General features: G+C 38.6%; 1 protein-coding gene across 1 annotated transcript in view; it reads left to right on the top strand.

Moving 5' to 3' along the window:
- Positions 1–12,390, top strand: part of WBP2NL (WBP2 N-terminal like) — a 37,815-nt gene that overhangs the window by 3,639 nt on the left and 21,786 nt on the right. The window lies entirely within an intron of this gene.

Genomic DNA, 12,390 nt, shown 5'->3' on the forward strand with positions numbered 1-12,390 from the left:
AAATATATATATATATATATATATATATATTTATTGCAAAATTACCCTACAGAATTATATCAATTTACATTCCTTTCAGGATTCAAGCGCACATTTCACCATACCCTTCCCAACAACTCTGTATCCGTTAAACGACTCCCTTTTTTTCCTTCCCCCCAAGCCCTTGGTAACAACCATTCTGCTTTCTCTTTCTATGAATTTGGCTACTTTAAATACCTCATATAAGTGGAGTCATACAGTATTTGTCTTGGTGTGACTGGTTTATTTAACTTAGTGTAATGTCCTCAGGGTTCATCCATGTTATAGCATGTGATAGGATATTCTTCCTTTTATGGCTGAATAATATTCCACTGTATGTGTATACCATAGTTTGCTTTATCCATTCATCCACTGATGGACATTTAGGTTGCTTCCACATCTTGATTATTGTTAATAGTGCTGCTATGAACATAAGTGTGCAAATATCTCTTTGAGACTCTGCTTTCAATTCTTTTGGATATATACCCAGACGTGGGATTGCTGTTCTATTTTTAATTTTCTTGAGGCACCTCATGCTTTTTTCCATAGCAGTTTCAAGAGTGCACCAGGGTTCCAGTTTCTCCACATACTCACCAACACTCGTTGTTTTCTGGGGTTTTTGTTGTTGTTGTTTTGTTTTGTTTTTAGTAATAGTAATCCTAATGGGTATGAAGTGATATCTTGATGTGGTTTTGATTTGCATTTCTCGGATTATTAGTGATGTTGAGGATCTTTTTATAGCTTATTGTCCATTTGTGTATCATCACAATCTATCCCTGTAATATACTTTTTTATATGTCGAATTTTCGTTTAAGGTTTTTTTAGTCCCCTCCAACTATTTTAAATTGTCAGCATTATTTTTTACAATTTACTGTGCTATGTATTTTATCTTCACATCATTTACAATACTACAGGTATAAATGTGTAAAGACTTTTACAGACTTCTAATTCGTTTTATGCATTTTTTTCAAATTTGACCCCAGGAAAGTGCATTATCACAACATTGACTATGTCTGTAAGCATTCTGTATTTACATAAAAACGTTGAAACTTCCTCAATAAATGAAGAAATGTCTTTTTTGTACATCTATATTTGTGAAAGATAAAATTTCTCAAGATCTTGGCTTTTTAGGTGACTACGTATACAGTGGTGACCCATCATGATTTTTGATTGATCTTGTCAAAAGACTTAGGTTGTCCATCATGGTATTTCAGATGACTACAATTATAAAGCTGGGTACACACAATTACCAACCATAGTGATATGTGTTTTTACATTTTGCTTTTTGACCTATTTCTTTATGAATACAGTTCATCTGCACATAACTTATACCCATGTGACTATTGTTAGTATACCTGAGTGTTTATGCTTGCAAAAATACATATGTTAGTATTGCCCATTTTGTTGTGTAAAGTGGCCTATGAAGTGTTCTGTTATGTTTTTATATGTTTCTCAAATGAATTCCTTTTTAAAAATGTAAATCAATGTCTTTAAAGGATTTTTTAAATTATTTTTTCCAGAATCATATTTTTGGGATTTTGATCTTTTTTTTTTTCCTTTTTGTCTTTTTTCGTGACCGGTAATGGGATCGCAACCCTCAGTGTCACGCCCGCACCGTGGTCAACCAGTGAGTGGAGCGGTCTCTATATGGGATCCGAACCCTCGGCGGGAGGGCCGCCGCACTCCCAAGCGCCGCACTCTACCGAGCGCGCCACCGGACCGGCCCGGGATTTTGATCTTTTTTTTTTCCTTTTTGTCTTTTTTCGTGACCGGTAATGGGATCGCAACCCTCAGTGTCACGCCCGCACCGTGGTCAACCAGTGAGTGGAGCGGTCTCTATATGGGATCCGAACCCTTGGCGGGAGGGCCGCCGCACTCCCAAGCGCCGCACTCTACCGAGCGCGCCACCGGACCGGCCCGGGATTTTGATCTTTTGGAATTGTGACTTTTGGGATTTTAGACTTTAGGGATTTTGATATTTGGGGATTTCAACATTTAGGATTATGGCATTCATGATTGTGTCTTTCATAATTATGGCATCAGTTGTATCTCTGTGGCATCAGTTTTAATGTCCCTTCTTTCACTTCTGATTTTAGATAGTTGCGTCTTCTCTATTTTTTTTTTTTTAGTTAATAGCAAAGAGTTTGCCAATTTTTGTTTATTTTTCTTAAAAAAACCCACAATTCTTAGTTTCATTGACTTTTTTTCTTTCTTTCTTTTTTTTTTTTTTGATCTCTCCTTAATTTATCTTTTCTCTAACCTTTATGATTTTCTTCCTTCTGCTAGCTTTGGGTTTAGTTTGTTCTTCTTTAGTGTCTTGAGGTGTAAAGTTATGTTGCTGATTTGAGCTCTTCATTTTTATTTTTTTATTTTTATATTTATGTATGTCTTTATTTTTTGACATCTGGCCAGTATGGGGATCCAAACCCTTGACCTTGGTGTTATAACACTGTACTCTAACCAACTCAGCTAACTGGCCAGCCCCTCTTTATTTATAATGTACACGTTTACAGCTATAAAATTCCCTCTTAACACTGCATTTGCAGCATCCCTTAAATTTGGGTAGGTTCTGTTTTCATTAGTCTCAAAGCATTTTCTAATTTCCCTCATGACTTCTTCTTTGACCCATTGGTTATTTAAAAGTGCATTGTTTTTTTTGTTTTTTTTTTCCTTTTTTGTCTTTTTTACTGACCGGCAACGGGATCGCAACCCTCAGTGTTNTCTAATTTCCCTCATGACTTCTTCTTTGACCCATTGGTTATTTAAAAGTGCATTGTTTTTTTGTTTTTTTTTTTCCTTTTTTGTCTTTTTTACTGACCGGCAACGGGATCGCAACTCTCAGTGTTGCGCCCGCACCGCGCTCAGCCAGTGAGCGGGAACCGGTCTCCACATGGGATCCGAACCCTCGGTGGGGGTGCCGCTGCGCTCCCAAGCGGCGCACTCTCCAGTGCGCCACCGGGCCAGCCCTAAAAGTGCATTGTTTAATTTCCACATATTTGTGGCAGTTTTTCTTGTGTTGTTCATTTCTAGTTTCATTCCATTGTGATCAGAAAATATATTTTATATGATTTTAGTCTTCTTGAATTTATTAATAAATTTTTTTATGGCTTAACATGGTCTATGGTGGAGAATGTTTCATATGCACTCAAGAAAAATGTATATTTTGCTGTTGTTGGGGGGAGTGTTCTCTGTACATTTCTGTTAGGTCCAATTGATCTGTAGTGTTGTCTGATTTCTCTATTTCCTTATTGATCTTCTGTCTGGTTATTCTATTCATTATTGAAAGTGGGGTATGGAGTCTCCTGCCATTATTGTTGAACTGTCTACTTATCATTTCAATTCTGTCACCTTTTTCTTCAAATATTTTAGGACCATTTTGCCAGGTCCATGCATGTTTATAATTGTTCTATCTTTTTGGTAGATGATCATTTTATCATTATATAATGTTCTTCTATGTCTCTTGTAATAGTTGTTGTCTTAAAGTCATTTTGTCTGATATTAGTGTAATCACTCCAGCTCTTTTTGGTTACTGTTTAATGGAACACATTTTTCCATAATTTCTTTTTTTTTTTTTCCTTTTTGTCTTTTTTCGTGTCCAGCAACGGATCGCAACCCTCAGTGTCGCGCCCGTACCGGACCGGGACCGGCAACGGGATCGCAACCCTCGGCGTTGCGCCTGCACCTTGCTCAGCCCGTGAGCGGGAACCGGCCTGTATGTGGGATCCGAACCCTCGGCGGGAGCACCGCCATGCTCCCAAGCGGCGCACTGTAGGAGTGCACCACCGGGCCGGCCCCTCCATAATTTCATTTCCATGGCGGGAGCACCGCCACGCTCCCAAGCGGCGCACTGTAGCAGTGCACCACCGGGCCGGCCCCTCCATAATTTCATTTCCATTCTGTTTGTGTTTTTGGATCTAAATTGAGTCTTGTAAACAGTATGTAGTGGGATCATTCTTAAAGAAAAAGGGAGAGTGACATCATCAAGATGGCATAATAGACACTTAGCATCTCACCTTCCCATAAGTAACCAATTTACAACTATTCAAAAGCAAAGACTGCCAACATGGAACCACTGGAGCTGGGGGAAGAGGAGGAGAGCCCTGTGGAGCCATGACAGGCAACAGTGATAGGGTGTAGGGACAGCGCCTATTGTTCTGAGCCAGCCGGTATGGAGGCAGGGACTAGCTGTTACACAGGGCTGGAAGCTAGAAAAAGCTACAGCAGCACCGTTTGTGTAAACCTGTTTGGAGTCTGCAGGGGACAGGAGGGCTTCAGAGCACACAATACCAGCCTACAGTCCATAAAGACCACTGTCAGCATTCCACTGGTCTGCACAGGAGCAAGCGCCACAACCACCTGGAGAAAAGAGCCACCAGAGACTGGTGAGTTATTGCGAGGGACATATACATGGTGTGCCCCTTGGGAAGCTATTGGAGTGCAGGAGAAAGGCTGGTCCACCAAGGGAACATTGGGCACAGCCTGGGAAGCTGGTCTCAGTGGAAATTGGTCAAGGTAGTAGAACTGCAGGGGTCTCAATCTGCAGGAAAGACTCCATCCCAGACTAGAATTTCAACACAGTCCAGAACTGGAAGTGATTAACAGTCTGCATAAAAATCTTTCCTCAGAGAATTACCAGCAAATAGCAGTCTCCTCAGATGCCTAGATATTAACATAAAGACACAAAAATTGAGAAAGAATGGAGAAATATATCACCACCAAATGGAACAAAGCACCAGCAATGGATGCAGAGGTACAGCAGATTTATGAAATGTCTGACAGAGAATTCAGAATTACCCTCTTAATGATATTCAGGAGTCACAAGAAAATACAGATAAAAGATTAAATGGTATCTGGAAAGCAATTCAGGAAAGGAATGGGAAACTGACAAAGGAATAGAATCAACTAAAAAATCCAAATTCTGGAAATAACGAATACATTATCTGAATTGAAAAACTTGATAGAAAGCTCCAGAAACAGACTTTATCAAACAGGAAAGAATCAGTAAGCCTGAAGACAAAACACATGAAATTAATCAGAGGAGCAAAAAGAAAAAAGAATAGAAAAAATGAAACAGAAATACAGCAAATATGGGACTTTCTCAAGCAAAATAACTTTGGCATAATTGTCATATGTGGGGGCTCAGGGGCAGCAGGCCCGGAACCTCCCAGTAGCCCCTTTTATCCCCCCGCCATGGGATGAGCAAGAGAGGGAACCAGTAGGATTACTCCTGCCACCCTAGTGGCCAGGAGAGCCCGGGAGGAAGGTGAGTATGCTGCCCGCCTATTCAGCCCCACAGAGAGATGCTCGGACACAGACGCGGCAGGGGTTCCGTCAAGCAGCTCCGTTTATATCCACACAAGCACCTGCTTTTATAAGCATATGGCAAGGGGATTTCCTAACTTCAACCTATCATCTTAAAGGTCATGTGAACATGCATCTTGCTCTAATGCTTTGCTATTGCAATCACGCGGTGAGCACAAGCGCGGAAATATCTTTTATCCTATAATTTTAAACTATGTCTTTCCTTGGCCACTCCCTGCGGCTTCCCTCAGGCGCCATCTTTATCTCTCCTGTCCAGGCGAATGTTTTCAACAGATTACATACATGTACGTGGGTGGGGTCGTGGCTAGTTGTCTGTCCCGCGAGGAGGTGTGTGGCCTCAACGCCCCAACAGTCATACCCAAGAGAGAGGAAAAGGAAGAGATATAGGAAGCATATTCAATAAAATAAGTGGCTGAAAATTTACCAAGGATGGAGAAAGATGACAGCATCCAGGTACAGGAAACTCAGAGGTCGCCAATCAAATTCAAACTGGAAAACCTAGAAGAAATGGATAAATTCTTGGACACCTACAACTTACCAAAGTTGAAACCTGAAGAACTAGAAAAACTAAACAGACATTAACGAGTAATGAGATATAAGCATAATAAAAAGTCTTTCAACAAAGAAATCCCCAGGACCAGAAGGCTTCACTGCCAAATTCTACCAAACATTTAAAGAATAATTAATACTGGGCCGGCCTGTGGCTCACTTGGGAGAGCGTGGTGCTGACAATACCAAGTCAAAGGTTAAGATCCCCTTACTGGTCATCTTTTAAAAAATAAAAAAATAAATAAAAATAAAAATAAATTAGTACTAATTCTTCTTTAACTCTTCCAAAAAATTGAAGAGGAGGGAATACTTCCAAACTCATTCTACGAGGCCTGCACAACCCTCATACCCAAACTGGGCAAAGATACAACAAAAAAACCAAATCAGTATCCCTAACGAATACAGTTGTGAAGATCCTCAGCAAAATTGTATCAAACAGAATCCAGCAACACATTAAAAAGATCAAACACCATGTTCAAGTAGGATTCAGCACATCAACAGAATGAATGAAAAAATTCATATGATCATTTCAATAGATATAGAAAAAGCATTTGATAAAATCCAACACTGCTTCATGATAAAAACACCGAACAAATTAGGTATGGAAGGAATATACCTAAGCTCAATAAAGGCCATATAGGACATATACAACAAACCCACAGCTAATATCATACTGAATGGACAAAAATTGGAGGCTTTTACTCTAAGATCTGGAACAAGACAAGGATGCCCACTTTCCCCAGTCATTCAACATAGTACTAGAAGTTCTAGCCTGTGTAATAAGGCAAAAGAATGCAATAAAGACCATTCAAATAGGAAAAGAGGAAGTCAAACTATCCCTATTTGCAGATGACATGATCCTATATGTAGAAAACCCTAAAAACTTCACCAAAAAATTACTAGAACTAATAAATGAATTCAGTAAAGTGGCAGGATACAAAATCAACACACAAAAATCAAATGGCCTTTTCTACACCAACAATGAATTGGCTGAAGAAGAAATCAAGAAAGTAATCCAATTCACAACAGCTATGAAAAAAATGAAATAACTAGGAGTAAACTTAAAGGAGGTGAAAGACCTCTGCAATGAAAAGTATAAAACATTGGTGAAAAAAATCGAAGAGGACACAAATAAATGGAAAGATATCCCATGTTCGTGAGTCAGAAGAATTAACATCATCAAAATGTCCATGTTACCCAAAGCAATCTACACATTTAATACAATCCCTATCAGAATACCAATGATATTCTTCACAGAAATAGAAAAAATGATCTTAAAATTTGTGTGGATCCACAAAAGATCTCACATAGCAAAAGTGATCTTGAACAAAAAGAACAAAGTTGGAGGCATTACACTTCCTGACTTCAAAATATACTATAAAGCTATAGTAACCAAAACAGCATGGTACTGGCATGAAAACAGAAAAATTGACCAATGGAGTAGAATAGATTGCCTTGAAATAAATCTATGCACTTACAGCCAAATGATTTTTGACAAAGTTACCAAAAATACACAGTTTAGAAAGGATAGCCTCTTCAACAAATGGTTCTGGGAAAACTGGATATCCACATGCAGAAGATTGAAACGAGACCCCTACCTCTCACTGTACACAAAAATCAACTTAAAATGGATTAAACACCTAAATTTAAGACCTGAAACTATGAAACTACTAGAAGAAAATGGGAAATGCTACAGGAGGTGGGAATGGGTAGTGCTTTTTTGAGCAAGACTACAAAGGCAAAGGTAACTAAAGCAAAAATGCATAAATGGAACTACATCAAGCTAAAAAGCTTCTGCACAGCAAGAGACACTGTCAACAAAGTGAAAAGAAACCCACCAAATGGGACAAAGTGTTTGCTAACCACACATCAGACAAGGGGCTAATATCCAGAATTTATAAGGAACTAAAACAACTCAACAGTAAAAAAATAAATAAATAAATAAATAAATAAATAAAAAATAACACAATTGAAAAATAGGCAAAGGACCTGAACAGATATTTCTCAAAAGAAGACATACAAATGGCCAACAGGCACATGAAAAATGCTCAACATCACTAATCATCAGGGAAATGCAAATTAAAACCACAATGATACACCATCTCACTCCAGTTAGAATGGCCATTATCAACAAGACAAAAATGACAAATGTTGGTGAGGATGCGGAGAAAAAGGAACCCTCCTACATTGCTGGTGGGAGTGTAAATTGGTACAGCCACTATGGAAAATAGTGTGGAGGTTCCTCAGATAACTAAAAATAGATCTACCCTATGCCCCAGCTATCTCACTACTGCATACATATGCAAAGGAAATGAAATCAATGTATTAAAAAGACACCTGCATTCTCATGTTCATCACAGCACTATTCACAATTGCCGAGAGATGGAATCAACCTAAATGTCCATCAGTGGATGAACTGGATTAAAAATCTGGCATATAGGGGCCGGCCCGGTGGCGCACTGCTGCAGTGCGCTGCTTGGGAGTGCGGCGGTGCTCCCGCCGAGGGTTCGGATCCCACATACAGACTGGTTCCTGCTCACTGGCTGAGCGAGGTGCGGGCGTGGCACCGAGGGTTGTGATCCTGTTGCCGGTCCCGGTCCGGTATGGGCGCGACACTGAGGGTTGCGATCCGTTGCTGGACACGAAAAAAAAAAATCTGGCATATATACACAACGGAATACTACTCAGCTATTTAAAAAATGATGTCCTATTGTTTGCAGCAACATGGACCTGGAAACCATCAGGTTAAGTAAGTCAGGCACAAAAAGATAAATACTGCATGATATCACTTACATGTGGAATCTAAAAAAAAGTTGGTTCTCATAGGAGTAGAGAGTAGAATAATGGTTACCAGAGGTGGGGTGGGGGAGGAGAGGAAGGAAAGTGGTTAACTAATGGGTACAAAATTGTGCTATCTACGCTAAGTGAATCATTGTGGAGTATATGTATGTATTGAAACAACACACTGTACCCCACAAATATGAACAAGTAAATGTTAAAATATTTTGAATAAAATAATAAATATATACTACAATTTGTTTTCTATAGGTTTTATATCTTTTTCTTCCTCAATTCCTTCATTACGCCCTTCTTTTGTATTTAATAGATGTTTCCTAGTGTACCATTTTGATACCCTTATTTCTTTTAGTATGTGTATTTATTTTCTTGGTGGTAGCTCTGCAGATTACATTTAACATCTTAATTTATAGTAATCTAATTCAGATTCACACCAACTTAATTTCAGTAGTATTTAACAGCTTTGGTCCTATATATTGTTACTGTCACAAATTACATCTTCGATCCCCTTATATTGTTACTGGCACAAATTACATCTTTATACATTGTGTGCCAATTGCCATAGATGTGTAGTCTTTTGTTTTGTTTTGTTTTTATACAATTGTCCTTTAAATCCCATGGGCAAAAATGAAGAGTTACAAACCAAAAATATATTAATACTAACTTTTATATTTACTTATGTAGTTATCTTTACCAACATTATTTCTTTGTGTGGATTTGATTTACTGTTCAGTGTCTTTTTATTTCAGGTGAAAGACTACCTTTAGCATTTCTTATAGCTAAGGTCTACCAGTGATGAACTCTCCCAGTATTTTTTTGGTGTTGTTGTTGTTTGTTTGTTTATTTGGTAATGTCCTAATTTCTCCTTAATTTTTGAAGGATAATTTTTCCAGATATATATTTCTTGGTAGAGAGTTGTGGGTTTTGTTTTTATCTTCTTTTAGCATTTTGAATATGTTATCCCACTGCCTCCTGGCCTCCATGGTTTCTGATGAGAAGTCAGCTGCTAGTCTTACTGGGGATTTTTTGTGTATGAGTAATTTCTCTTACTGCTTTCAAGATTCTCTGTGTTTGGCTTTCAACAGTTTGGTTATAGTGTGTCTCAGTGTGGATCTGAGTTTATCCTATTTGGAGTTTGTTGAGCTTAGATGTATAGTTTGATGTATTTCATTAAATTTGGGAAGGGTTTGGTCATATTTTTTCAAGTATTCTTTATTACCCTTTCTCTCTCTCTCCTCTCCTTCTGGAACTCCCATTATATGTATTTAGTATGCTTGATGGTGTTCCACAGGACTCTGAGATGGTTCATTTTTCTTCATTCATTTTTGTTTATGTTACTCACGTAGCAATTGTTATTTTCAATTGGCCTATCTTCAAGTTCATTAATTCTCTCTTTTGCCTGCTGAAATCTACCATTGAGCCCCTAACAACTGAATTTTTAACTTTAGTTATCATAGTCTTCAACTCCAGAATTTCTATTTGGTTCCTTTTTGTAATCTCTGTCTCCTTATAAATATTCTCCATTTCATGAGACGTTGTTCTCATTATTTTCTTTAGTTATTTAGATGTGGCTTCCTTTAAATCTTTGAGCATATTTAACATATTTCATTTAAAGTCATTGTTTAGTAGATCCAATGTCTGGGCTTCCTCAGGAACAGTTTTTATTATTATTATTATTATTATTTTATTTTTTGCTCCTGTGTATGGGTCATACTTTTTTTGTTTCTTTGCATGCCTAGTGATTTTTTTGTTGTTGAAAACTGGGCACTTTGGATTTTATAATGTGGCAACTCTGGAAATTATATTCTCCCTCTTTCCCAGGGTATGTTGTTTCTGCTTGTCATAGTTGTTGTTTATTTGTTTAGTGACTTTTCTGAACTGATTTTATGAATTCTATATTCTTTGTCATGTGTGGCCAAAGAAGTCTGTTCTGTTAGCTCAGTGGCAGCTAGTTATTTGACAAAAATTTCCCTTTAAGTCTGGAATAAAAAAATCTCCCATCCTTTGCATATGGACTTTGTGTGTGTGTTGGAGCGTGAGCATACCTTTTACATGGCAGGCAGTTTACAACTCTGCCTTAGCCTTCATCTTTTGCTTGTGTAGAGCCTCACTGTCAGCCAGGGGTGAAAGCTAAGGGCCTTGTTAGAATTTTTCTGAGCATGAATGCAGCCCTGGGCATGTATATGTGTGGTTTTCCAGATTCCCAGGAATATTTGTGAGCTTTTCAAAGCCTTTATTCCTCAAAGCATCTCATTCTGTCAGCCTTTCCTCTAACTTTTCAGTTTGTCTGTTGTCTGCCCTAACTGTCATCCCTTGCCCCAGACAGCAGCAGCTCGAAATATTTTTGACAAATGCCCCCTTGGTAGCTGCATCAGTCCTGGGATAGTTCCAAATTAGTTGAATGCCCTTTGAGCCAGTCTTTCAAGGAGCCACCAGACAGGTCAAAACAAACAACCACAATTCTTTGAGAATTAATCTGGTCTGCTCCTTCTGTACTTGGTACCTATACTGGGGATCTAGATTGTTATCTTTAAAGTTGCTGCCAAACTGGGGAGTTGGGGATGACACCAGTTAAGTTAAAATGTTATAAAACTTACTGAGATTCAGCGATTTGTTGTTGTTGTTGTTTAAACATTCCCCTAATTACTGTGAGCTTTTGATTAGATTGTAGAGTTCCAAAAAAGGTGATTTGGATAGTTTTTCTGGTTTATTCATTGTGTGACTGGACTGACATTTGGGGTTCCCTATTCCACTATTTTTGATGATGTCCTCTATTTTCACAGGCTTTAAAAAAAATTCCCTTTTTATCTGCATACTACTATTCTAGATCTAGTTTTTATTACCTTACATCAGGACTATTTTAGGAACTCTTAGACTGATGTCACTAATATACCACTACCTCCTTGATCATGTGACTTCCCTCTTAAGAAATCTGAAGCTCACAGTTCCTCCTTGCCTATCAAGTGATGTCTTCAAGCTCTAGTCCCAGCATGGCTTTCCAAATTTATCTCACTATTCCTTCTAACCTTATTCCCATGCTATGTTTTGATAAAGCCACACTGTGATGCTTCTCCCAAGTATGTGGTTTGCTTTCTGTATTAGGGCTCTCCAGAGAGACAGAACCAATTACATATATATGGCATATACGGCACCTACTTTTTGTTATATATATACAGAATGTATATAAAAAATATATAAAATATATTTATAATAATGTAGATATATGAGAGAGGATTTATTAGGGGAATTGGCTCACATGATGATGGAGGCTGAGAAGTCTTATGACAGGCCATCTACAGGCTGGAGCCCTTGGGATGCCAGTAGCATTGCTCATCCAACTCTGAAGTCCTTAGAACCAGGAAAGCCAATGATGTAATTCTCATTCCAAGACTGAAGGCCTGAGAATCTGGGGTTGTGGGGGAGTGCTGGTATAAGTCCTACAGTCAAAAGGTCAGGGAGCCTAGAGTTCTGATGTCCAGGGACAGGAGAGAAAGAGTGTATCCAACCTCTGTCAGATAGATTGACCCATTCGTCTTTTCTCTGTTTTTGTTCTCTTTGGGCCCCCAGCTGATTGGATGGTGCCTGCCCACACTGAGGGTGGATCTTCCCCACCTAGTCCACTCAGACTCACATGCTAATCTCCTCTGAAAAGACCCTCACAGACACATCCAAAAATAATGCTTTACCAAGTTTCTAGGCATTCCT

Source organism: Galeopterus variegatus, unplaced genomic scaffold, assembly GCF_000696425.1.
Source record: "Galeopterus variegatus unplaced genomic scaffold, G_variegatus-3.0.2 Scaffold55, whole genome shotgun sequence".
Lineage (NCBI taxonomy): Eukaryota > Metazoa > Chordata > Mammalia > Dermoptera > Cynocephalidae > Galeopterus > Galeopterus variegatus.